The sequence below is a fragment of the Saccostrea cucullata genome, unplaced genomic scaffold, assembly GCF_032062105.1.
Source record: "Saccostrea cucullata isolate Sc308-1 unplaced genomic scaffold, CSIRO_AGI_Scuc_v1 ctg2476, whole genome shotgun sequence".
Lineage (NCBI taxonomy): Eukaryota > Metazoa > Mollusca > Bivalvia > Ostreida > Ostreidae > Saccostrea > Saccostrea cuccullata.
The window spans coordinates 13,808-19,518 of record NW_026922394.1 but is presented as its reverse complement, the minus strand read 5'-3'; the positions used below and the strand labels follow the sequence as shown (position 1 = coordinate 19,518).

Sequence of the window (5,711 nt, the reverse complement as noted above, 5' to 3'; positions counted from 1 at the left end):
AGGAAAACTAGAAACAAACACTATTTTTTCAATATTTATAAACACACAATGAGATAATGTATATTCTCCTTCACCACCAAGTCACGTGGGTATCACGTGAGAGATATGCAAGCCTACTCCAAGATCAGTTGTTGCGCGTTTATTCCCAGATCGAGCAGAAGTGTTTTTTCATTGAAAGTGATTATTAATTGATTTTGGATATCGTAGCAATGTCAGTGTTACAAAAACTTTCTGACGAGTTTGGAAAAAGTACCTTGGACACATCTAATGACGCCCCAGTTCATGTAGAGGCTGATGTTCATATTATTGGACCACAAGATAACTTTGAAAATTCTCCTACTAAAAACAGCCAAGCCGTTTAGGAGAATCTTCTTCTTCTCCTCCGGCAATAAAGCAGCCAAGCTGCTCATGAGAACCTACCAACCTACGAAGTTCGTTCGAAGAACGCCTCGTAGAAAAGCTGCTTTCAGCGCAATCTAAGCAGTTCCACGATATGCAAGAGTTTGTAATGGCTGAATTAAACGCTACTAATGAGCGTTTAGATGAACTCTTGTCTGATGAGATTGATGGGGAACCACCAGCACATATGAAGAAAGTGTCTGAAGATTCTTCTGGAGAAACTGCAAAACCGTCCGAAAATTCCATCTTGGAAAAGTTATCTAAACAATTTGACGGTAAGGATAAGTTTGGATTGCCGATCGGAGATGAGCTTGCAAAAGTTTTGAAAGCTATGTCACACCTCCTAACCTCATTAGCATAAATCGGAAGAATTCGGAGATAAACGTAATAAAATATGAACAAAATCCGTAAAAGTCCGAACAGCTTTCCTCGCGAGAATTCAGCGAGACCAACATGGTAGAGGTGAAAATCGAGAGAGAAATTCAACATGAAAAAAGAGGTAAAACTTTATGTTATCTCGATTTATAAGATTTGTAAATTGCAAAAAGTTGAAAAACAAACGTTTCTTTACCTGAAAAGTGAAAGTAGGTTTGCAGTTTCTTATTCTGTCAAATGCTATTGCACTTTAAAGTGTCAAAACAGCACCCCTCGATTTTGTAAACATGTTTCCACGTGGAAGGGAGTAGTTGTGTCGGTGAAGATTAACCCACATACATTGATTTAGTAAACAAAAACTCTCGTAAGTAGAATTTCATTTATTTTTTCGATTACCTGTAGCACAAAATGGCTAAATATTTTAGAAAGTCTGTCAAATGCTATTAATAGCATGTCTTAAATTGAAGAGAAAATGCAGGTGTGCTATAGTTCGTTCCTACTTGTAAGGTAGTCTACTATGCATGTATTTGCAGAGTAACGCGTATAAAAGTCATTATTCTTATTTATCAATACCCAGTGATATGTGAGAAGTATATGTGTTTTTTAAATACCAAGAGACTAAAATTTAATTCTGTCCGTACTCGTGTGCATGCACAAGAAGTTATTCTGAATTTCCTCTACATGCATATACATGTGTACCTGGATAAAGGATTAAAGGTTTGTTTACATTTGTTTGCAGTTTTAATAGTTTCAACTGTTCATATATCAATCATGCAGCTTTCACTAGAGCCTACTGATCTAAATATGATTGTTACTTTTCTAATTTAATATCATAGAATTTATGATCAGATGATGTCAATGCAGTTCTCACATACTTGTGTACATATATATATATCAGGTATTAAAATTCACATATGCAGTTGTCGCCCATGTGGCGCAGTGATTAGAGCGTCTGCTCTAGAGTTGGGAAGTTAGGAGTTAATCCTTACATCGCAAGTTCGAATCCCACTGTGGTACGTGGAGACCAGTCCTTCAGATGAGACCCTATAAACTGAGGCCCTGTGTCGCTGTAGGTGCCGGCACTAAAAAGATCTTCCCTGCTTAAAGGCCCTCAAGATCAGTGCCGAGCAGAGGACAAAATTTGCAGCTCTCCACCGGCAAGTGGTGGCATCTCCATATGAGTGAAAAATTCTTGAGAGGGATATTACATGTATAAACAACATACAATCAATCAATAACATAAGCAGTTTATGAAAACTTTTGAATATTTCTATGGGTACCACTATTTTCCCTTTTAAAATATTGCCCATCTTAAAGTAGGGTAGATATTGAAAATAGTATAAATATTATAAAACTAGAGGTATTGTGCATGAACAATGAGCTCTGACACTATATGATACCCACCGCTTTTCATATGAATATAATGACTGTCCATGTTTTGCTATGGGTATAACCCCAAATATGTGGCGGATCAAAAAGTAAAATATAAGATGCGCAATTGCAATATCATGAATATGTAATACAGATTCACTCAAATATCACTCAGCGGTATGAGAGGAATTAGCGGATAATAGATGGGTACACCAATTTAAGCATAACAGACAGACAGACGTACCGATTACTTAATATACCCTCTCGCTTTTCAAGCGGGGGTATTATAAATTACATGCATGCATTAATCTGTTTAATGAGAAGATATTGCTTAAGCTAATATACACTGATGTTTTGCATTTTTGTTTGTAAGAATACAATGTCATGTATTTAATTTACATAGTGTTTAATTTTTTCAATGCGTTAAATGAAAAGTAATTTTCTTTAATGTTTGTCTATTGCAGGTTAGAGTACATTTTGAACAGCCATCTCCAGGTATGACAAAAATAATACAATTGACCCTATAAGGTAATAAACAAACATTATTGAATTTAGAAAATGTATATAATGAAGCACAAATGTGAAATCATTCTAGGTCAAGGCTAGAAATAGTTTTCTTTCACTGTTCACTCAGGCTTTTCACTGGTCAGCTCATCATAATATCACTATCCCACTAGGCTACTAGATTTTAATAAAAAGAGACTGACCCAAAACCATAATAACAATAATAATCATGATAAATGAAATAGTTATATTTTGTTTATTTAATGTGATACACAGTTGGACAAATAATTAATCTTAACAAAACAGGATTCTGAAATGACAGAACTTTGAAACAAGCCTGTCAAGTTACTAGCCCAACTATACTTGTATTTTGTTATACATAGACCTGACCCAAAAGACAGATGCCCTCTACCATGTACAAGCCTAGATAAAAAATAAATCACTGACCCCATTCAAAATTTAAAAATGGTCTTTAATATGTAGATATGTATATGATACCTTACTGTATTAAATGCACAAAAATTATCATTTCTTTCATTAAAATTAAACAAAAAAAGCAAATATTAAAAAAAAAAAGAAAATCAATTCAATTATAATGTGCAATGAATGTTTCTTGCAGGATATACTCTGAAGACTGTGATGTACAAGTTCAAGGTTTGACTGTTGTGAGTATTGTATATGTACCCTGTAATTGTAAGGATAAATTTATAACATTTGATATGCAACATTATTATTTAATTATTATCATCTGATCATGCTGATTGGAATAAATAAAGAAAAAATATTAAGCATGCCCAATTACTCCAATATCTGCAAGTACATGTTTATCAATATATAAAAGAATCCTGTGTAAACTTAAGTATAGTTAGAGAGAGAGAGAGAGAGAGAGAGAGAGAGAATGATGTTGATGAAAGGGTCAATGTACCCGGTAATTGAAAATCATGCATCAGTAATTTTTGTTTTTGTTTAATTCTCAAAAGACTTAATCACATTCTGTTCTATTTTCAGCAGATACTTTAATAATAAAGAATGGGGGAAAAAATTTTCACATCATGCTGCATAACAGCTAGTACATGTAAGTTTAAAGGCAGAAGAAAATTCATTAAAAGAGAATTTATAAATAAAGTTGGTTGTCTGTTTCAGCAAACAATTTAATTGACTGAAAATTATTCTTATACATAAATCATATTATGCAAACTGTAAATGATTGCATTACATATTTTTCTGATTTGCGTGTAGTGCATTGATATTTGTCAGTATTTATCATTCAGTTTTTTTTTCACATAATTACAAATGCTTGTATTTTATTTGGAATAATTAAATTTATAGGATTGCATTAACTTATTAATCATATTTGTAGTTCAGCTGTAACAAAACAAATTATCTGATGAAAGCTTCAACCACGAGAATCTAGGAAAGGAATCATGTCAAGTCCAAAGAGAAGGTATGTTGATTACTGGTGATGATAATGTTATTGATGTAAATAGAGTATATACTTGCAGCAATAAAATAGAGAGAACAATAGTAATCTATAGACAAAAAATTAAATCGTAATTCTTTTCAAGAATAGGCAGGTCATGATTAGTCACTCTGAGATAGTTAAGAGCAGATTAAGATTTGTTTAGACCGTATAGGTATAGGGTAGTGTGGGTCCACAGTGGGGGATCAAAGTTCTAGTCTGGAATATTTAAGCCTTCTATTCAAGATTATCAGGGCCACGATACATCATATTTTTTGAATGAATACATCCTAGTACAGAATCCCAGAATTAAGGGTAATGGATGTGCCATAATTAGAAACAGAATGTTTATCTTGAAAGTCCTATGTAAATATTGGAAAATCATTTTGTTTATTTCTTGGTTTTAAGTTAAGTAGAGATTAAAATGATATAAGTTTTCTTTATTCAAATACCCATTTTATGGAGACTTTAGTTGATATCTATGTAAGGTAAAAAAAAGGTACAATTTTTAGAAAGAAAGCAATATTTTGGGGTTATAGAAAAGGGGCGTAACTCTCATCATGATAGTAAATGATGGATGTCAGAAAGTGTGAAAAATGTGTACTGTTGGAAAACAAGTGAATACAGTGCAGTCTGAATAAGTACAGTTAAACAACAGTATCTTAAAATCAAACAACTTTGACTACCTAGGGTATGTTGACGTTTATGACAGTATTACAAATTGGATGAATGATTTGCAAACACTTCGAATTGCATATGATTTACTTTTGTTAATGGTTAATTTGCTCATTTTTCGCATATCTCTTTCTCATGTAGATTATTAATGAACAATGATAGATTGAATTAGCAACTGTAAATGGCATACATGTATATGAATTTTATATACTCTGTTTAGAGTTAAACTTTGGTACATGTATACATGTATATCTTTGACACTGAGTGTTATCTTGAACACACTGAGATATCAAAGTCATTTTAAAGTCCCTTGAACGACATTTTTTTCTATATATCTTACCCTGAATCTCTTGGATATCTCAGTTTTTTTCAGCAGTCTCATAAGCATTTCAAGAATATAGATAACAAGTGTAACTTCATGTTATTGATTCAATTAATTTATGATGAATTATAAAAATATTAATATCAATCATACACTTTTATGTTAAAGCATTATCATTTTATATTTTTCAGGCCATATAACAAATGGTTGCTGAATTCATAAAGACTAGCTGGGATGATACTGTACTTTTCCTAAACATCAATTGAGGATCCCTTTCTCAGAAAAAAAAAATTGCATATTAAAAGACTCTATAGTTTATTGTTTATTTGTACATTGTTTAACATTCTTCTTGAGAATTTTTCACTCAGTTAGGGATGCCAAAATTTGTTAAATCACAGTATAGAAAATGTTTGCATAAAAGGGAGGTAATAGCTACATGTAGCTCTCTCTGGTATTGCATGCTTAAAGTATATGAATTACATATTTTAATTACAGTATTTTAAACCAGATCAGAAAAGAAAGAAACACTTGAATATTTTTACTATTAATTTTATTATAAGGTTGATTATCTTTAAAAAATGGAACTTTAATTTTTTTTTGAGTAGG

General features: G+C 32.1%; 1 long non-coding RNA gene across 2 annotated transcripts; it reads left to right on the top strand.

The window, feature by feature from the left end:
• Window positions 1–740: 740 nt before the first annotated feature.
• LOC134261720 (uncharacterized) lies at window positions 741–4,171 on the top strand. Of its 2 annotated transcripts, none has more exons than XR_009990874.1 (5): window positions 741–898; window positions 2,610–2,640; window positions 3,269–3,314; window positions 3,658–3,724; window positions 4,010–4,171. It is a non-coding gene; the product is annotated as an uncharacterized LOC134261720 (long non-coding RNA). The 2 variants fall into 2 exon arrangements; XR_009990873.1 differs by having other exon boundaries at window positions 741–1,138.
• The last annotated feature ends 1,540 nt before the right edge of the window (window positions 4,172–5,711 follow it).